General features: G+C 33.1%; 1 protein-coding gene across 1 annotated transcript in view; it reads right to left on the bottom strand.

Annotated features, from left to right (window-relative positions):
* LOC108366836 (uncharacterized) overlaps positions 1 to 23247 on the bottom strand; it is a 72938-nt gene that overhangs the window by 48196 nt on the left and 1495 nt on the right. The gene's annotated exons all lie outside the window — the stretch shown is intronic.

Genomic DNA, 23247 nt, shown 5'->3' with positions numbered 1-23247 from the left:
TTTGTCTAAAATTGGGAAACGAATCCAACAACTCAGAGAAGCAGGTGTCATCATTGTCCCACCCGTCACGCTTGTTAAATGTTAAATTTCTGTGAAAATTACATAATTAAATTTTATACTTTATCAGTTCAGTATTAAACTGGTATGTGACTTCAAGTGTTAACAGTTTGACACTTGTCAAATCAATAGTTAAAGAGAATTTACTAAAAGTTTCAGAAAAAACGAGTTAAAATGTCCCACCCGTCACTTTGGAATGCCCCTATAAAATGAAGAGAAATGTTTTTTATTGAAACCCGTAAAAACTGGACCCACTGTTTGGGTGATATTACTGACTTCCAGTTTCATCCGGAAGTGGGTTAAACTGACCGGAAGTCCATTTTATTGAATTACACATGTAAGTTTTTACTACACTTCTACTATATTTTTATAAAAAAAAAAAATCAAATCAATAACAAAAATAAATAATAATAATTGTGAAAACTTGTCAAAATTTGGGGCGACCAAAATTTGTTCGCCCACTGTATGTGTACATATAAACATTATATATGTATATATTTTTTCTTTATTTGTTAACTAACTTTTTAAAAGTTTGGTTTTGTCTATGAATGCATACATAGTTGAATTACATTAAAAAGAAAGTAAATAGACAGATCAGCAATATGTCAAAATAGTCACAATTTTGTTTTGTAAATGAGGAGATATCATTGTTAAAACCGGTGAATTCTCAAAAATGAGTTGGCTACCCTGGTACATACATACATGTAAAAGCATATAGCGTTAATTTGCCTGCCAAATTTTCTCACTGAAAATATTGAGTTTGAAAAATAACCTTGAAAACTTTTCACTCAACAAATAAAGCCATTTATTAGTTTTAGACAGCATTTCAACAGAGTAATGGAACTATTTCAGTAAGTGCTGATGTTCGAAAAACGTCACGTCACACATACATACACCCCTACAAATTGCTCGGACAATTCAATCTGAAAGTTGGCCATGAGGAGCATATCTGCAGAAAAACTTTGAATCTTTCGTAATTAAAATTGGGCAAACATTTCTATTTAAAGCAACTGCTTACTACTACATTTCGGGTAGGTACTTAGCGCAATGCGATAAGTAATTAGACTTAAGTACTTTCCCACGGCTTGTCTTTGAATCGAGGTATTTAGTTATACGTACGTAAATGCGTTAAGAGAAATGCAGGTGAGTCGATACGTAACTAGGCATGGACGCATATACATAATTACAGAAATGTGCTTTAATTCGCTGTTCGACTGACCTTTTCAAAACAAAACAAGAAAATGCCACAGGGGATATAAAAACAAACAAACAAGAAAGCTAAAGTCAAGAGAAACATTTTAATCCCATCGAAAGGTAAATGTGGGCGAACAATGGGGTAGCGTCAGCCACGTGCAACACACCTAAATACATACTTATAAATTCGCATATATATTAGTATATGAGTATGTTCGGCTTAGCGTAGCGTTTGTAACATGTTCACGCGCTATACGCGCCAGCTTACATATATGGCATGAGAAAATCGATGCGGCATTGCGATTTATAAACGCTAAAATACACAGTTCAGCGAAATGGAAGCGAAAGGAAATGTAAAATACAAATGTGAAAATTCTGCACCAATAAGCGCAAAATGAAAAGCATGCAAATGAAAAGCATAAAATATTTCGACATGGATGAGGAATAAAATTTTCACTGGCAGTAATTTTAAATTTTCTTTGCATGTGTAATAAAGTTACTTAGTTGTTTGAATAGAAAGCTTGCAATTTTAAAAATAATTAATTTTTTATATAGCCAAATGAGTTCATGGTATACTAAAATAGTGCTTTTCAAGTTTTGGATAATGAAAAACTGTTTGCCTCGCGCAAGTGGCCCATAAAATTGTCTATCTAACATTAACGTAAAGGGAGGGGGTTCGGTTCGCCACTTGATTTCAATGATCATAAAAAATTTTAATATGTATGTATGTATGTACGTACGTATGTTAAAAAATATGTATTTTCGTGTCCGTTTGTATACACATACATACATATACATACCTAAGTTTACACGAAATAATACCCAGTCGAATTTTACGGTATGTGATTCTAAGAGCTCACACAACCATGTGCGATATGCGGTAACCAATCCGAGTGGGGCCTTGGGTTACGGCATGATGATTCTAACAGCATGATTTTCTTTTCTCGAAGACTTTATAACAATGATAGGAATAACGAACTATTGATGAAAAAATCCTTCGACTCGGGATCAATAGGTGGACAGGAAAATCATAATCACCCATGAATACTATAGACGTGCCCAAAAGCGTCGGGAAGTTGCGTAATGGTGGGAGCAAATACTTGTTTCATGATACCCCTAAAAAGAACATTTGGTTAAAATACAACTTAGTTCATGAAAACTTCTTTAAAATGTTGTAAATATCGATGGTACTGTGCAATAACAACACAATTCAAAATTCAAAAAATAAAAACCCCTATTATTCGCTCGAGGAAGCAGATACTTATTTTGGATTAACCATACAGCAATTTTGGATTCAGTTATGTAAAATAAGTATTTAATTACACTGTGCGACAATTTACTTTGATAGATTTTCAAAAGTTAGCTGGTAATTTTATTTTATGGCCTACTAAAATTTTCATGTCTCGGCCTACATAAGTAGTTGTAAAAAAAGTGGAAAAAATGGTGAAAATAAATATCTGAGTGAAATTAAAGATTAAGACATACATGGTAAAATTTTATGGGATATATTTTCGCAAAAAATTTTAACCCATCAGTTCCCGCCTGAAAGGGTCATTTTGACCCTTACTTTAAAAAACCCCGCAAAAACGAAATTTTGAAGTTCGTTAGAGGATTGATGTATTCTAGAAAATAATTCTTCGGAAAAAATTGGTTTCTTCTACAAAATTTTTTTAAAATTAAGTTATTCCTTCTTGACATATATATTTTGTTTTAATTTTTTAGACTTTTACCTTGGTTGACTGAAGTTTTTGCCTGAGATGACCCCTAGTAAAATTTTCCGAAGAATCATTTTTTAAAATATATCAATCCTCTAACGAACTTCCAAATTTGCTTTTAGCAGGCTTTCTTGAAGTAAGGGTTTAATTACTCTTTCAGGCGGGAGCTAATGGGTAAAAATGTTCTACGAAAATATTTCCCATGAAATTTTACTGTATATGTCTTAACCTTTAATTTTGCTCAGACACTTGTGTTAACCATTTTTTCCATTTTGTTTTAAAACTACTTAGGGAAAGACGTGAAAACTTTAGTACGCCAGCTACCTTTTGCAAATCCATCGAGTGTATTCGATTTGTAATTCTCTTTAACAGCCCACTAACGAAAAGCACGGTATGCATGCATATACACTAGGCGACAAATGAAGGTGTATACCTTGTTCAAATATATATTTACAATTGTTTTCATGATAATTTTTTTTAATTCTTTATGATAATATAGTCCATTCTATAATGCGGCGCATTTTTGTTTTCGAAAAAACGAAAATTTGAAATTTTTTATAGAAAATGATTTCATGATTTTGCGATTCCTACGAAAACAAGAACATGTCGCAATATAAACCATATAAATCAAAGTTTCGCACTTTATATAAAGTTCACAAAAATTCAAAAAATGTTTATCCAAATTCTCAACTTCTTATTCAAAATTTCTAGAAAATTTTCGAATATGCGGTATGTTTTGTAGCCCATTAAATTTTAGTCTGATGAAGTGCCAATTTCAACCGAATAAAACATCGCGTTGCTTTTATTTTTGTTTTTTTTTTTTGTTGAGACTGCTTTTGGGTTTTTTTTTTTATAACAAGTGCCATTTACAAAAACTGGCGTTGATTTTTTGAAATTTTGTTACTAACGGCCTCCCGCATTTTATTTTATAAGAAACTCATGCTTATATGGAAAAACGAGCAAAAATCCGTCACCAAAAAAAAAAAATTTAAAATCAACGGGACTTTTTTTTCCGTTTGAAACTTGCACTTCATTAGACAAAAATGGGCTACAAAACAGCATACTCGAAAATTTCTGAATAAAAAGTTGAAAATTTTGAAATTTTTGTAAATATCTGAATTTTTGTGAACTTTATATAAAGTGTGAAACTTTGATTTATATGGTTTATATTATAGAATGAACTATATTTTCATAAATGGTCAATGCAAAAAATTTTTCATGAAAATAATTGTGAATATTATATAAGAACAAGGTGTACACTTTCATTTGTCGCCTAGTGTATGTAAGTATGTATACATCAAAGCATATCTATTTCTCCAAATACATATACAGATAGCGTGCAATTTTAACATTTATTGCTTTTGCTTGTTTTACTAGGACATTCGCCTTGTAATTAATTAAAAACAAAATCACAAAATAAAATCAGAGTGACAACTTTGCTATACCTCGACACATCCGAAGCTAACTTCACCCAAGCGACACCTGCTAAGGCACTCCTAATTTTATGGCTTGGAGTATGCAGGAGTAAGAAAAACTTTTCAAAGTGATTAGCGAAGAAGTTGAGCTAATGGCTGACCTTCAAAATAGGTCACGGCGTTATTTTTGGGCGCTAATGGCTCTTTATATAAAAAGTTTGAAACTCATTTGTATGTGTTTTTTTGAAACTGTATTTTTTTATTTGAAACCGTTAGTTGTTTCCGCTTATCTCTGAATTATATTTGAAGAAAATATTAGTACAATAAAACTAGGAGGTTAAATGATGAAAAACTTTAAAAGACTTGGCGCCAAGGTGTAAGTTAAACAAAAATCCAGTAAACGATCCAAAAATTAATTACATAGAAATTTTAAATTGAAAAAAATCGATAGGTTGTGTTGTGTATTAGCTATGTTTGTAAGCATTATGATTGTTGTTAATTATCATTTTCACAATTTACCAAGGTGCAAAATAACAAAACAAATTGAAAAAAAAACCAATCAGCGAAAATTCGCTGAACGATGAATCATTGTCTACATATGTTTGTATATGCATATACATATGAGCGAATGCCTGCAATGACTTAGAAAATAAACAAACTCACGTGCGTTAAGTAATTTGTTAGGCTGTTATTATTTACACGCAATAAGTGAATTGAATATTGATACTGAGTATGATCCTCACTGCAAAAACTGTGTGGTTATCATAAAAATACGAGTTTTCTACGCCTTTTTTTCAAAGTAGTGGAGGATATGTAGGTTAGGGTGGTCCTTAAAAACCAAATGAACGATTTAACGGTCTCTAATTGGGACCTCAATTTAAATGTGATATCTATGATCGTGGTATTACCGATAGAGGGGGTGACACTGAAAAAAACCGTTCATTTGATTTTTTAAGGACCAGCCTAATATAGGTAAAATTTAAGCAGGTGACGATTGTATTAAGAAAAAAATGAATTTAGATTTGTACATGCCAAGGTCTGAGCTACTTTATCTCAACTAATCGATAGCCGTCAATCTGTCTTATCTTTAACGCCTTGCGAAAGACTATCTGAACTTGATGAACTATCTCAATTTTGTACTAACTCAGCGTTGTCAGACCAAGTATCCTAACTCTATATACTGTGTCTTAACTCCATGGCTTAATAGCTTAACATATGACATGAAGCTCTCAGGAATTTTTTTTTACAAGAGCCTGCAATCGCTGGCATACGCCGATGGCATCGACAACATCGGTAACAAGAACCGCGAAGTCTGTTCTGCCTTTTCAAGTTGGATAAGGAAGCAAAGCGAATGGGTCTGGTGGTCAACGAGGCCAATACCAAGTATCTCCTGTCATCAAACAAACAGTCAGCGCATTCGGGATAGTTATAATTTCGAGAAAGTGGAAAATTTCGTTTATTTGGGAACCAGCATTAACAATTACCTTTGCCAACAAGTGCTACTTTGGACTGAATAGGCAATTAAGGCGGAAAGTCCTCTCTAGACGTACGAAAACCGCACTCTATTAGTCACTGATCATGCCCGTGTTGGTATATGGCGCAGAAGCTGAGACAATGACAACATCCGATGAGGCGGCTCTTGAAGTATTCGAGAGAAAGATTTTTCGGAAGATTTATGGGCTTTTATGCGTTGGCAATGGCGAGTACCGCTGACGATGGTATGTGCTTTACAACGACATAGGCATAGTGCAGCGAATTAAAATACAGCGGCTCCGCTGGCTTGGCCATGTCATTCCGACGTTCCAGCTCGGAGAGTATTCAACTCGGAAGCCGCTGGTGGTAGCAGAGGTTAGAGGGAGGCCCCCACTGTTAAAAAAAGACTAAGTGGAGAAGGACTTGGCTTCACTTGACATTTCCAAAGGCCGTCAGTTGGCACACAAGAGAATTCGGTCAAAATCGCTTAGGCGGATATAGCGGCAAATAAGAAGAAGAAGAACTACTATCGCAAGGATGAAATCAACACAACTGCGAAAACTGTTTTTAGTGGTGTGGCTGCGGCGGTACTTGTGTACATTTTTAAATTTTGTTGTAGCGCCAAAGTTCGATTGAGTATATTAATAGTTTATTGCCTAATTTAAATCTATCTATCAGTCTATTTTCAATGCGCCAGGTATGTCTGTGTCGCTGACAAGTTTATTATTTGAGTATGTCAAAACGAAATCTCTACAGATTATCGAGGAAAACTCCAATTAAACGAATGTGGTGTTGACTAAAATGAGACAAGTTTGAGGCTGACTAACTGACAATGAGCGCTGAAACCGGTTACTCAGTCACCGTTCATCCGCTCACACACCTTTTTTGGCGTGGAACTTGCAAGTTGCCACTTTCAAGTGCAATGACAGTCGCCTGACGTTGTGGCGGCATGACGGCGGATATTTGCATGCATTTACTTAGAGGTCGACAACAGCTGATGGCGATAAACCGGTTGACAGACAACGTCTAAAACAATGTAAGAGTTATTTGTTGTACGTTCTTATATGTACATACATATCTATGTTTTGTGCATGCAGTAGGCAAATGCATATGTAACCGTTTTATTTTTATTTTTATTTTTTTAATTGCGCGTAACATTTCGTAAATAAGTTAGTGCAGGTAAATGACAGTATATTGCCGTGTGCCAAGATAATTGCCGTAGTAGCAATTGATCCGTTGCCGGTTCTTTACTACCGTGCATGTTTAAGTACGTACGTGTTGTTGCTTAGTTTGTTTATGACAAGCTATACTTTTGACGCTTGGTGCATTAAGGTTAATATGCACATACACGTATGTTTACATTCGGAATGGCATGCTCATGGTCTTCTCGTTATTTTCTGAAAAAATATCCATACGAGTGGGTCAGTGTGGTACTTGCGTACTTTTCGGTTTTCCACGTTTGTTCTATCGATTTTTGGTGACGCGGGAAGGAAGGTTTTAAGTAGTCACGTTTTAGAAATGACATTAGTCTTGCATGCACGAGTTTACAATTGTAGGTATTTCTGTATGTGTGTATATAGAATCAAATTATCTTATTAAATCATATTATTAAATATAAATGAGTTAGTCAAGTGTTTTAAAAATTTAAGCTTAAGTAATACATGAATATTTCTTGAAATTGTTGCTTTGTGTTCTCATATGTAGTAGATACATATATTGGGGTGCCTCAGCAAAAAAATCTTCAGTTTTTCCACGGGAATTATAAACTATATTATATCTTAAAACACCTTGTTAAATATTTTCGGATAATATTTATATTTTTATGAACAAGGCCGATTTGAAATAACCTCAAACATAGAGTTTTTCACCTCATATGATAGAAGAGTGTAAGGTTAAAAGGTCTGCATAAAAATTTTATCATATTGTTGATTTTTGGCATTTTTTTCTCGCAGTCTCTTCCATACAAAAACAAAATTTTCGGAAATACTTTATATGGTAAAAATGCAAACGACCTTCAACAGAACAAATCTCAAAAAATGAATGCGATTTTGGACTAACTCCGAACTTTAATTTTTATACTAGAATTTAATGGACTACAAAGCTGCATACTCAAGAAAATTCTAAAAAATCTGATAAAACAGTTAAAAATTTGCATGAATTGTAACGAGTTTTGCACAAAGTTTAGAAATAATATGTTTATGTTTTTTGTTGTGGAATGAACCATATTTTGATTAAAAATTGTCAAAAAAATATTACAATAAAATTGTTGCATATATTGTAAAAAATCAGCTGTGCCAATACATTTTGCCGGCAGTCTATCTCCATATCATGATCGAGTACTCTACCATGAGCACTTCTTTTTATATGTCTGTATTTTTCATGCAAAAATAGATCTTGCCCCAAATTTTTGGTGTTTTGGAGAATCGTTACTAGTCCTCGTCACATTATAATTCAGAATTCGGTCGTCTGGTGGACGTGGCACTAGACCGATTTTTACCATCTCTCAGATTTATGTCTTCGTAGGTTTATCCAAGTTACAACCCGAATTTTATTGAAATCCGATAAAATTTACCATATCCGCCCCCTTGTGTAGTGGGCGTGGCTGTTCGCTAAATTTTACAATATTTTTATATTTAATCATTTCTAGGCAAAAATACTACACGTTACAATTTTTAGCTAAATCGCGGCACATTTACTTCTTTTTGCCACATTTTGCATGAGGCTCTTCCACTGTGCGCCGTCGCTTCCGAATGTTCCTGGAAACGGACATCGCACCGTTGACGTTATGGCAGCTGCTTTAGAGGTAAGCAATAACACGTAAAAAATTAATTTTGGCTAACTTTAGAACTCTTCAGGCGCATTTAATAGAACATTTGCTGGTTCTGGCAAAGAATTGTTTTTTTTTTTTACTGAATGACATGTTACATCATTTTCTTTAACTTTAAGTTTTTTCAATAAAAAGAAGTAAATTAAATTGTGAGAATTTTGAAAAACCGTTTCGGTCTATTATCAGAGCACTCCCAAAACTATCCGTCTAAGTTATCATTGGATTATTTAAGGACTCTTTTCACAAAATCATAGGCGAATAGAGAGTCCGAAAGGGTTCTTTGCGGATTATCTGAGGCAGCTTTCTGGGACTCCAAAATCACTCATTTAAGGAGTCCTAAGGCACACTTTTTTAGTATATACTCTTTTCGGATCCTCTCTAGGAGCACCAGCGCACGTCACTTTTTCTTTAATATATGGCACTGTAACCGCCTAAGCGATTTTGGCCGCGCACCACACAGGGAGTCCTAATTGTGCACCCTGCGAACTCCGCTTGTTGGCTGGGAATCTTGGTATTCGTCTGAGTCTTATGATGATTTCGTTTCTACCAAAAAATGTTGCCCTTGCACGGTGCGAAATGTGTTTGATGTTACACTCAACCCTTCGAAAATGCATGTTTTACCTTCTTGTCCTTGTCCAGATCACGCATTTCATCATATTATCGTTTTAAGCAACCATCTGATTTTCAGGGCAATCATCTCCCCTGACAAAGCTTCAAAGGGCAGAAAAGGTGCCTTTTTCGCCTTACAAGAGTGTGACATTTTAAGAAACGAACACACAATTTTCTCACCCTTGCCTTTAATTTAAAATCGGACACGAAAAGAGAAAAGGGCAATCGAAAGGCGACGAAATCACCATTAGTTTCTGCCTTTGCCTTTGTATAAATAAGCCTTAATACCAAAGTACTCATAGCGCGTCAAATTTATTATCAAAATGACTTTGCTATTTGTTTTAATTAAAATATTATTCAAATAAATTTAAAAGTGGGTAACACAAAATAGTCCGGTTCTGGAAATTTGCCCATACTTATGTACATATTTATAGTATAGAATTTATTAAGCAACTATCAATCACGAAATTGTCATTCGAAATATTTGTTTTAACTACTCAATAGCTAGTTGACTCTTTTGGAAAAATTACACTGCCTTTGTATGTAAATGTGGAAAAGCACACATATGAATGTATGTACATTAGACCGCATTACCTTCAAGCAAACAAAATAAAGTTCACCATACACCTTTGAATCTATGTAGATTTTTGGAAGGCAATTTCGAAATTAATTTTGCTACCTGTTTACGTTTTTCGATGGCACCTACATCCGACAATACCATTTTCTTTTATATAGTTCTCCTCGAATAGTCGAAATGCTTCAATTTTTAATAATTAACTAACATTTGGTTGTTACGTTGGTTGATAAAAACTGAGTTTTGGTGGGTAAGTTCTAGAACGGGGTAGTTGAGCTCAATAAACTTTGAACAAAAAAAATCTCCCTCAGACAAAAACATTGAAATATTATACTTTAAGATCCGACTATAATACTGAAGATGTGACGAAAAATGACAAAATACGACGGAAAAGAAAAAGCAATCGTTACCTTAACGTGAAAAGGTGGCAAATCCATTTTTTGAAATTGTTCAGGGGAGACGAAGAATCGACGTAGTTTCGCATTATCTGTCATTCTGCATCTAATAGTAAATTTTGCAAATAAGTGGAATTGGCACCTTTTCACCTTTAAGTAGGGATTTTTTTTTTCGATATGGTCCTCCAAAAATACTTTAGATTCGAAGGGGTGGGGCTAACTTTTTTTCTTGATACAGTCTAATGTACAGTCGGTCAATAAAGTTTAGGTACAGCGAATTTTTTACAATATGGGCAACTATTTTTTAAATATTTTATTTTTCGCTAATTTTTTTATAAAAATATCGTTAATTCTACAACAAAACCCCCAAAATTCAAAGTTCCAAACCTCCTGCAAAATTAAAGAAAATTCTGCAAAATTTCATTCAAATATTGCACTTTTTATTTACGCTCTCTAGAAAAAAGCTGAGTATGCAGTTTTTTAGCCCATTCAATTTTAGTATAATAAAGTGCAAGTATGAGGAAGCTAGGACTTACCATTGATTTTTGGGGAATTTTTTTTTTAAGGTGTCGCACATTTTTTCAATATAAAAAATTTATCAAACATTATTTATATGGAGAAAATGAGCGACACCTTCAACAAAAAAAATTGCTATAAATCAATGATAAGTCCCAGCTACCTCAAACTTGCACTTTGTTATACTAAAATTGAATGGGCTAAAACTCTGCATACTCAACTTTTTTCTAGAGAGCGTAAATAAAAAGTGCAATATTTGAATGAAATTTTGCAAAATTTTCTTTAATTTTGCACAAGGTTTGGAACTCTAATTTTTTGGTTTTTTGTTGTAGAATTAACCATATTTTTATAAAAAAATATCGAAAAATAAAATATTAAAAAAATAGTTCCCCGTATTGTAAAAAATTCGCTGTACCTAAACTTTATTGACTGACTGTACATACATACATACATATGTGTGTTGGTGTTGGTAGATTTTTCCGACAGGGTGGTAAGATGATTTATTTTGGAACGAATTTCCGTCATCCCTTGTCAAGTTTGGTTTGCTTGTCAAACTTGACAAGGGGTGACGGAAGCTCGTTCCAAAATAAATCATACATACATATGTTTATATTTGTATATGAAAAAATATTCATCTTGCATTTAACAATAAGAAAAGAAATCAAAAGCTCACAGTGTCTTTTAATTGTCGCTTAACACCAATTCATTCCTAATGGAGTTTCCTTATCGACAGCTTGCTATCTACCACCAGACAATAAAATTCAAAAAAAAATAAATAAGTACAATCATCAAGTCATTCAGTTATCAGTGAGTGCATTTTTAAGTTCCTTTTGTACACTTACGCTTTGGAAAGGAGCTCAACTGAACAGAATTACACTTTAAGTGTTTATCACAACGATTACAAAAATATACAGAAAATATTGAAATTATGTACTATGTATGTATACTTATTTGTATGTATGTATGTATTTACTTAAGTATTTTTACACGCTACTTGTTTTGCATTTGAAGTACATAAGTATATGTACATGCGCCTTGACGTTCAATGAATTGAGTCTTGATGTAAACATCAAAAGTCTCGCGGAAAAAGTCTTCAAGTAATCGAACGATTTTTAATTGCCTATGCATACAAAACTTGGAAAAATGCAAACAATTCATTGTAGTTAACCAAAGTGGTATTTCGGCGGAAAGAATACAATTTTTTGAATATTCAATTTTTATATTTTATTGGTGTAGTCTAACAAAATGATATTTGCCTAAGAAAAATTCATTATAACTTTGTACGAAATTGGTAGTATTATACAGAATAAAAGCAACAAAAGTCAGACGAGTTTTATTCAACTAAAACTGATTGAGATTTTGTTCACTAAAGCAACGTGTTTTTCTTATAACTTTTGATTTAATTATTTTTATTTCAGGTTCGTATGAAAATATAGCAGCTACTAGACAAAATAGCAGACAAAAATGACACTTTATAAATACTAACTACTTTTTTATGGACAAAAACATTGTTCCTCGGTATTGCTCCGACTTTTAGCTAGAAAAAAATTCAAATCTGGAAAATTTTGCGCATATTTGCGGCTTTTGACGTAGTTATAATATTATTATGTACTATAATAAGTCCAAAAATTCGGAATGATAAGTTCATCGGTCCGCTTTTAACGGCCTTTTTAAGGCGTTTATGAGGTTAGGTTTGTATGGGAGGTATGCTTTAAAATAAATCGATTACGTACATTTTTTTCGAGTTCATATAAAACGTTAATACAAACAAATGGACAAAATTTCGGAGTCATATATTCATTGGTGTGCTTTTAAGGGCATTTTTGAGGTTACGTTTGTATGGGAGGTATGCTTTAAAATAAATCCATTAAGTACGTCTATTTTTATTTTATTTTTTATTTCTTGAGTTCATATACAACGTTAATACAAACAAATGGACAAAATTTCGGACTAATATATTCATCAGTTCACTTTTTATGGCATTTTTAAGACATTTTTTGAGGTTAGGTATGTATGGGAGGTATGCTTTAAAATAAATCGATCACGCCAATTTTTCGATTTTTCTTGATTTACGTATGTTCATAAATGTTGCACGCAGAAAATTAAGGTTCTACGCCGATTTTAATTTTTTCCAAAAAATGTATGGGGCTGTTCCACTGTGTAGTATTTATCAAAAATCCTCATGCAATGGCCTATTTGAGAGCTTTTCTAATAAGTAATTGTTATTGCTACCGTTACAGATTATAACATTTTTGTTATCAGCGCAGAATAAACCAGTACGGGTTTGTAAGCTTTAAATTTTAACCGTCATTTTTATAGTTTTCGGTACGTTGTCGCTATCAATATTTATATCGTCATCATCGACCTTATCATTTCGGCGTTAATATTTCTTTTTATTTAGCTCGGGATGTAACTATGTAATATTGTAGCCGCTAAAAGGTGCAGCGATTTCCATTCTCAAGTTACATAAGTACCCGATGACAGTACGAATGAAAATTTTAATGCGAGGTGTTAGTTTTTTAAACTATAATTTTTTATTTGAATACTTCTCACTTCACACTTTACCTAATATACCAGGTAAAGCTACCTATAAAATACCGGTATATACTCATGTATTTACTTGGGTGTTCGATTACACAGGACCACAAAAAAATCGATGAAAGGTTCCTTTGACCAGACCTTGTCTGTTATATGTTTTTGGGGCCGCTGGACAGAAATCTGAAGTGCGTTTTGCTCCATCACGTCTGGATTTTTTTCTAACCTCAAAAAACATCTCGGATTTTACGTGACAGAGAATCGATCCGCCATTTTGAATTTTGAAAATCTGACTTCAGATTCCAAGTTAGCAACCCCAAAAACCCCCTGGTAACAATTGCCAACCCATGATAATGCGTAAATCGTTCAGTATCAATGTTTTAATTTTAGTAGTCTCTTTTCAAAAGCATATTTTCGAGAAATAGAACTGTCCAAGACAGGTATGTAATTATGTGAATGTTCTCCAATAATACCAGAGTAATTATATGTAAAAAACCACGCCTTTAGCTGCATTTTCACATGTCAAGAAAATAAAAAAATTAGAACATCAACGTTTTTTATAAAAGACCGACCAGCGCAACCTCTAAACTTTTTTTTTTCAAAATGAAAAAACACGTTTCGCTTTTTTTTTATCACAAATAACAATAATTTGAGGTTGCGTTTATGAATTTCCGAAAAAAAAGTTCTTGAACCACGCTATTGTACATACATATGTATGGCTGTACATATGTGTATAAATGTGCTATGGTATATGCATACCACGCTATGTACATTATTCTGTTTGTGTCGATTTAATCAGCATAATTGTAGTTGTGTTCGTTAAAGATGATGATAATCAAATTTATCATAAGCGCTCGTTAACAGGCCTTTCATTATAATCAAATCGACAGAGAAATTATGTACATAAATACTTATGTACATACATTAGACCGTATCGAGGGCCGAAAAAAATTTCAATTCGTTCCAAGCAATTTTGAACGCTTACTTTTTTGTCTGCACCCTGTAAAAACAGCTAAATTGTTTTCTGTAACATTTTTATTTGATGTCTGTTTACTAAAAATGATACATCGTGGTAAAGATATTAAGGATGCCAGCAGTTATCATATTTCATAGACTTTGCAAGTTATGTTCATTTGTTGGAAAACGACACCCTGTATGCAATATTATGAGTTAGAAAAACAATCTGTATGTCAAATTGTAAAGCAGGCTTTACATGAGGCGTTTTTCTGGGCGACTCAACATTGCTCAAGAAAAATCGCTCGTGTAAATGGTGATTCAATATTCGCTTGCCTCAAAATAGACGTCAAGTAAACTTTTGCAGGCGATTATCGCCTATCAAAAAATTGCCTCATGTAAAGGCAGCTTAACCATCTCCTGAAATACTCGCATAGTGAGTGGTCAAAATTGCTTGAAACAAATTTAACTTTTCTTTGTGATTCGATCTATTTGTAAATATGTACTTATACAGAAGTCCAAAAAATTATAGCCGCACTACACATTGACCAATTTTTTTTGCTATTAAATTTAAGTTATTTTTTATAACTTTCCTTAACAAAAACCGTGTAAGTCCTAATTTTAAGCTTCTTAATTAGAGTATGCAGTTTTGTAGCTCATTGCAATATTCAAGTGGCTAAAAATTACCGTTGATTTTTTATCGTATTCTTTCCCTATAACGAACAAACACGACTAATTTTTATATAAAAAAAAAGCTAACAAACAAAAATGTAAAAAATCAATCAATTTTTAATATTGCACAAAGTTTGTAGCTTGGATTTAGGCGGTTTTGATTAAAGAATGAACTATATTTTTATAAAAAAAAAAAAAAAAAAAAACAATATTTTTATTTTGTCAATATGTGGTGCGGGTATAATTTTGTGGACCACTGTTTACATAGATACATAGTAAAGGCAAAACCGCAATACATAACATGCTGAATAATTTTCACAAAAAGAACTATGTATGGCTTAATTGCTATGTCTAACCTTTTTTGTGTTGTATGTGGATTATTGGATCTGGTTTCAAAATAAACATAAAATTTACTAAGAATACAGATTACGTTTTTATATACATATAAAACGTAAGTCAAGATAAAAATTAGAACGATTAAATATACATAGTAGCATCAAAAACTTGTGTGTTTGCTGCCATGTACATATGGGGCGGGCGTTCCATACCAAAATGGACGGGGTTCACACTTCATGTGTTTGATTTGTTTAAAATTTTAAGGGTTGATGGATAAACGTAAATAATAAATAAATGTGAAATTTGAGCTTGATTAATACATTTTAAAAACTTTACAGCACTAAAACTGATCGATTTAATAGTTTTCCAAACATCTCGAGAACGGTGTGAGGAAAAAAATTTGGAAAAAACACACACACATCAAAATTCTATATGAAAAAAAAAAAATATTTTTAATAATCTGAGTTATGAATTTTTTTACAGCCAAATTAAGTAAACTGAGTACATTACGAATTTACATTTTTTTAATTATTTTTAGAACTTTTTCAAGTATGCAGTTTTTTAGCCCATTCAATTTTAGTATAATTAAGTGCAATTTTTAAGCGATTGCAAAACTGGCGTTAATTTTTTTTTTTAATTTTCTTTGAAAACGGTTTCACGCAAACAGGCCGTCAGCATAAAAAATATTAAAAAGCCAACGCAATTTTGCAGGAGCTTAAAACTTGCACTTTACTAAAATTTAATGGGCTACAATACAGCATACTCAAAAAATTCAAAAAATTTTTTAAAAATTTTTAAATTTGTAATGTACTCATTTTACTCAACTTCGGTGTAAAAAAATGCATAACTCAAATTATTGTAGAGTGCGCCCCATAATACTATACTTAAATATTGCGCAATACTCAGAATTACCATTGTGATTTTTTTAATTTTTTTTTTTTGAGATGTCATACTTTCATAAACTAATAAAGTAGAGCCCGAGCGATTACAGCTCTCTTACACGATACATACGAGTAGATGCAAAAAAGTAGCGGTTACATATGCAAATACATATCGCGTAAGTGCGCTGTTAATCGGCATCGGCATCGGCTAGTATCGGCACAAAACTGAGCATCGGCATCGGCCTTTTTTTGCCGATTCTTTGGAATTTCTTTTCGCATGTTGAGGTGAAGCGACAGACAACAGCCAACATCAAAAAACATTTGTAGACTACTCACAAAAATTATTCTCTTTTGTTGAAGGTGTTTCACGTTTTTTCCACACAAAAGTATGCTCGATAATTTTCTTTTCGCTTTTGAATAGGTAATAATGTCAATTGACTTTATTTCGTAACAGTGTGGAAAATAAAGTCAATTTACCTTATTTACGTTGATCTTGTTACCTATCACCAACAAAACCGACTTCAATTCTCAAAAAAAAAGTTTAAGATTATCGTTAATTTCACAATGATCCGATTATCGGATTTAAACCAAATTAATATGGGACCACCACCTGTGAGGTAGCATCTTTCATTGAAAATTCTAGAAATATTATATTATAGAATTATAGAAATCGGTTAACGTGGTCCGAAAATAAAAAAATATTCCGACGAATTGATAACCTGTGTCCTTTTTGTGAAGTCGGTTAAAAACAAATCTAACACGAGCTTGAAACATGTTAACGGAATTTTTCACGTGAAATAATGTACGGAAATCATTTATGCGGTCAACAATTTTATGCAAAACAGTCACTTGAGTACAAATGTATATATGTACATATGTATGTATAAACTCGTATTTGATGAACATTCATATACCTTATACTGGCATGCACATACATATGTACAAATATACATATACTCTACGTACACATTTATGCATACAAATGTTTGTAGAACCTCTGACTCTGGCGCTGTCATACTTGTATTTCAAAACTTCATGAGATCATCAACCTTTGCGATAAAGCGAGTAGGTTCAGCAATTGATTATCTGTCACTAACAGCCAGCCATTTTGAGTTAGCATGTGCGCATTATAATTTTTTTTTACATTTTCATTTTACTGTCATTAGCCCTTTTACACCGACAGTAACCAGACAGTAGAATGTAATTTAATTTTTGTTTAATTAGCTGCGAAAACAATTCGTTATCACATACATATTTGAATTGCAAGCGCTACTAACAATGCGTACAATGATATGATCAAATTTTATGAGAACTGAATAATCGCCGGATGCTAGTGATTTCACGGCAGAGAGCAACGGTAGTCTATATTTTCAGTACTTAGAGTATACATATTTTACTACATTTAGAATAATTTCAAAAGTTGCACAAATATGTACATTTCCCTTATTTGCTGGTAGAACATTGTAACTCCAAATGCTAAAAACTAGAGAAAAAGTTATAGTTGTTATTGTTGTGGCGGCGCCTAAATCGATTAGTTGTTGTGAAGCGCATTAAAAGTTAGGCCCAGGCCCAGGTGCTGTTCCGACAGGATTGGACCAAAGGGGGAGGGGTGCTAGTTGCGTGAGTTCAAATGGACAGGTGAAGAGGTGTTTGGTGTCGTGGGAGGAACCTTCACAAGCCGGACAGGTATTTGGTATGTTGGTTTTGATTCGGGATAAGTATGAGTTCCGAAGGCTGCAATATCCAAACCTTTATTGGGTTAGAGTTTTTAGTCTTATTCATTTTTGAACAAATTTAATTTTAAAGAATTATTATAAATGTAATGCAAAATTTTAATCGAAAGTAGTAGCTAAACATAAAGCCTTAATTTGATCCTGATTTGAATCAAAGTATGATTGTTTCCTGGGTAAAATTGCTATGCAAGGTGGAAAAGAATTTAACTGTCAACTATACTAATTTTCTTCTTCTCAGTCACAATTGACAGATATCATTATATGTATTTTTTTTCACCCAACATAAAAGCCAGTTCTGCATATTTTACACTTTATTTTTGGGCTCGGAGGTTTTTCCATCAAACGCTCTAAATGTATGAGTATTTTTTGTATATCGCCGTTGAATGGTTACCTTTTTGATACAATCCATTGCTGATAAGATAAACTGTCTGAAATTTGTACAGTAAAAATGGTATTAGCAAAATAGATACTGGATGCCAAAGTAAACATTATGCATGAGTCAACAATAAAACCGTATCAAAGTGGTCTTAACATATACATACTTACATATACAAATACATATACATGCACATTTACACACATTCATATGTAGATGTGACTCTTGCGTGTATTCATGTGTCTTTACCCAGTACGAAAAGCAGCTATTTAGTTCAAATATTGAAGTTGAACCAGTTTTTTACCCACCACAACTAATTGAAGAACTGATTTTCTTCCTTGGAATGAACAGGTTGTTTTGACATGGAGATGTCCTAGGAATCAGTCAATTATCCGACCCTGCATTTGATTTCAACTACTTTAAAATGCATTTGGCTTAAAGCACTTCAAAGCTAGTATGATTCGTTTCAGTAAGCTTTCGTTCTGCACTTCCCAGATGTTTTTTTTTTTAAATTTCCAAGACACAAAAAAAAATGTATTATCATTTTCACATTTTGTCTCCGTTGGGCTTCGAACCCGGACCTTCTGGAAGTTAACAAGTCACAGCAGGCGTCTCTGCACGCTCAGCTACAGTCAAACATGTAAATGGGCTTTCGAATATTTAGTTTGATTGTGTGCGCTTTGTATAAATAAAAATGTAAAAATATGTGATACACATATGTATTTGCAAATGTCTTTTCCACCAGATTAAAATTACATAGTATTATATGTAGTTAATTGCCCAAAGTTTGGTGTTTTTTTAAACTAATATTGAATTATCTGCAAAGATATCAAAGGTGTAAGCATTTGATTTATCTCAAGGAGGCTGCTAAGTGATTATACATCAATTTGAATTCAGTCGCTACTTAAGCAGAAATAAATTACTTTTTCTGAGGAAATTGGTTGAGCTATGCCGTACTGGGTAAATACCACACTAAGCCATGTGTGCCAATTAATTTTTGTGCGAGGCGAGAAAATAAATGTTTATTTTCTAGTCTCACCTATTTATTGCCTCAATATATACATATGTACATATATACAAACATACATGTATGTATATGTATTACACTTTTTTTGGATTCCAGAAATGGATACTACTGTTTTTTTTTCGAAAATATTGCATTATTATACCTAATTGAAGTATATTTTAACCCGGGTGACTAATATTTTGTAATAGTTTTAAAGCATATATTTAAACTTGTTTCGTAGTAGCCCGGTGTGTATGCCGCCTATAAGAATAAAATTAAGATCAACTGAAAAAAAAACAATGCATAGAAAACAATTTTCGAAGAGAAAGCCCACAAATAGTGGTTGATGTTTGGTTTGTGCCGATTAAAGAAGCTGCATCCCTTCAAGACGAAATTATTGCAAATTAATTTATCTTGTTTCTTTTGTTATGTACATACATATGTAATTCGCGAAGAAAAAATAAATATGAAATATACATTTTCTATAATAAATTTTATTTCCACATTTGAAGTGCAACTGATAAATAACCTTTGAAATTGATTTGAGAGTTAACGATATTCTCAATTGAAGATCAAACTCCCCTTTTCATTGAGAAAGCTGTAATTTTCAAATCAATATCAATTCATTTTCACACCTTTGATATTTGCGAAAGGCTTTGATTTCAAATCATTCTCAAATGTATATCAAAGCTAATTGTTTGTTGGGATGCCTTAAGCGCAGCTTGGCTGTACCAGTAGACACGTAAACTCCTTACCCTCCACCTATTTTCCACCACGTCGTCTACGGCTTTGGCGGTTGCAAATACCTCAGCCTGGAAGACCGAAGCATATTCCCAAAGAAAAAAGTGAAGCTTATCACCATTAATTTCGAAAAATACTCTAGATCCTGACCCTGAGTCAGGTTTCGAGCCATCAGTGAAGATTCGACAATGTACGAGTGCGGGCTCTGTGCTGGAATTAAACCAGCATTCCCCATCAGGGAACTCTCTCTCTCTAGAATGTCTTCAACAAATGCAATGGTGGCGTACTATCCTGTAGCATTGAAAAGACACAAGTGTTCAAATATCTGCCGCCGGCAATTTCCGCCTCACCTCACTCAGTGTTATACCAACATCCGCTTCCTTCTAGTCTACAGGTGGCCTTTGAGACTTCCCCTCGTATGATGACACAAAGTGACGGTAATTTCACCAGTGCGTCAAGAGCACCACTAAAAAAATTAAAGTTAAATAAATAGGCTATCAAGCAACCACTTTTGTTCTTCACTATCGAACCAGATACATTTTCGTGGACCACCTCTTACAACTCGTGGACCCCCATATTTTTTCACACCAACGTAGACCCCTGTCGAGTCTCCCGTGGATCCCTAGGGTACACCTGGACCACTTTGGGAATCACTGGTTTAAATGAATATAAATGACTCCGAAAACGATAATGGCCCAACTAAGACAGTAATATGTTAGAAAACTGACCCAATTGAATCAGCGTTTGAAACTTGATTAAGGCAATCAATGCTACTTCTGGTATACCAAATCAACCCAATTTATTTAATGAAAATATAAATGAATCGGAAGTTTTAACAAAAGGCCAATTTAATACTGTCTCACTATAGAACGTCCGGGTGTGAGATATGAAGCTATAGACACAATCATACATATTATGTATGTACATACATACATATGTAAATAAGTGTGAATGTCTATCAATATAAACCCCAGATACACCCACGTAATAAAAAATATATATACATTACATAACATTCCTTTTTCACTACCTGCCGGATAACTAGATATACTGTATATGTAAATTTAAAACTTTAAATCTGCTTTTTTCGAGTTTTTAGTTTTTTTAGTTATGACAGTATTGAAGTAAATGAGGGATATGCTGGTATTGAGTGAAACTTGACCAACCTTAACGAATATTCGAGTATACCAATCCTATGGTAATTTGTCAAGAATGAAATTTGTGCATAATTAGGCAATTGTCATGCGCTCAGCGTATTTTAAATGTAAAGTGTACGTATTTTAAAATTGGAAATGAGAATTTAAATAGTGCTCTCTTTACAGCTTAGAATCAACTATGATTTGATTAATAATGGAGGAATATTAAATTCAGTAATCAGTAACTCTGTTCACAATATGCTCAAATCGCGGGCGTAGTATTATCACAGGCAATCACTCTGCTTAAACCTAATCTCTATAGAGAAAGAAATTATAAATCAAAAAGCTTTAATTAAATATGAAAAATGGGGTAAAATTTGGTTTTTATACGAATCGGATATATTGAAATTGTTATATGTATGCATGTATGTTTAGTTCGTCTATATGAAACGTTGAAGTTGTCGATTATTACTTCCCATTAATAACTCTCATGGCAAAATCTTATCGTATAACGCTGCATATTAAGGTTATCAGAAGAAAAACATTTAATCAGATATAACAAATACATACATTATTAAGATTATGAGATCCACATGTTGTTTTTAACAGAGAGTTAAATACTTTAGTTCGCTCCTAAACTCATTCTAATAAATCCCAGTCATGTTGATTTAGGCAAAGATACGTCTCAAATCGTATAGTCAAGTGCATGACTTGAAACTGGGCTTTTTTACGACATGAACATGTGTATTAGCGTGGGCCGAAAGTCCGCTTTTTTAGAATTTCGATTGGTAATAGCAAAACTATGGTTTATTATGCTTAAAAAAAAAAAAAAATCTGTGTGAAATTTGTTGGTCAATATTCTAGGCTCGCCCAAGTCCAACAAAGTTCAATATGCTCAAAAAATAAAAATCAATAAATAATTTAATTAATAAAATTAATAAAATTCCAATAATCTTCTAAAATATTAGTCCTACATAATTTGGTATATGGACCTTTTTTGTAGAGAATCGAAGTTAGTTACTTAAGGAACACATTTTTTTGAACTTGTATGCTGCTACAACAACAACAACCACAAATTTTCACACTTTACACAGATATTTTTTAGAGCATAATGAACCATATTTTTGATATTACCAATCAAAATTGTAAAAAAACGGATTTTCGGCCCCCGCTAATTTGTATGATAAAAAAAACGGATTCGCACGAAAATGCTAAACTAAAACAAGTAAGAAAGTCTAAGTTCGGGCGGAGCCGAACATTAAATACCCGGCGCAAGTATTAAAGATATGTTTTTTCTCCTTTCGAAACCTACCGCTAGATGGTAAGCCGGGGTGTATCAATTTTGAGTAAATTAGCGTCCTTCAATTTCGAATTATTGAAGTTTCAAGCATATCTGAAATTTACTGTTATATAAAAAGCGGCCGTAATTTTAGTCCGATTTCAATAATTTTCAACGTTTTGCTTTTATTTGGCAAGCACAATAAAAATACCGAGTTTGGTACAAATTGGTAGAACGGTTACCGATATACATATATATGATCATATGTGGGCGGTGCCACGCCCATTTTTCAAAATTTTACCATAAACGTATTTCTTGGTAAAGAATTGTTGCAAGCATCAATTTTGAATAAATTAGCTTTAATATTTACTGATTTATCGAAGATTTTGTATTTCTCTAAATTACCGTTATATGGGATGTGGGCGTGGTTATTGTCCGATTTTAAAAAGTTTCGGCGATTTTTTATGCTGTACCAAGGCCAACAACTGTGCCAAGTTTGGAAGAAATTGGTGCAGCGGTTACCAAGATATACACATGTAACCATAAGTGGGCGTGGCTACGCCCATTTTCCAAAAATTTATAATATTCTTATTTTTCGTCTAAAAATTATTGTAAATATCAATTTTGAGTGAATTATCTTCAGTAGTTACTAAAATATCGCAGTTTTCGTATTTCTGGAAATTACCGTTATATGGGAAGTGGGCGTGGTTACTCTCCGATTTCACCCATTTTCAATACCAACCTACCTTGGATTGAGGGAAACCTACATACCAAATTTCGTTGAGATATCTCAATTTTTGCTCGAGTTATCGTGTACACGGAC

This window comes from Rhagoletis zephyria, unplaced genomic scaffold (genome assembly GCF_001687245.7).
Source record: "Rhagoletis zephyria isolate East Lansing unplaced genomic scaffold, Rhagoletis_zephyria_1.1 Rzeph_scaffold_02414, whole genome shotgun sequence".
Classification (NCBI taxonomy): domain Eukaryota; kingdom Metazoa; phylum Arthropoda; class Insecta; order Diptera; family Tephritidae; genus Rhagoletis; species Rhagoletis zephyria.
This window is presented reverse-complemented; position numbering and strand designations above follow the sequence as displayed.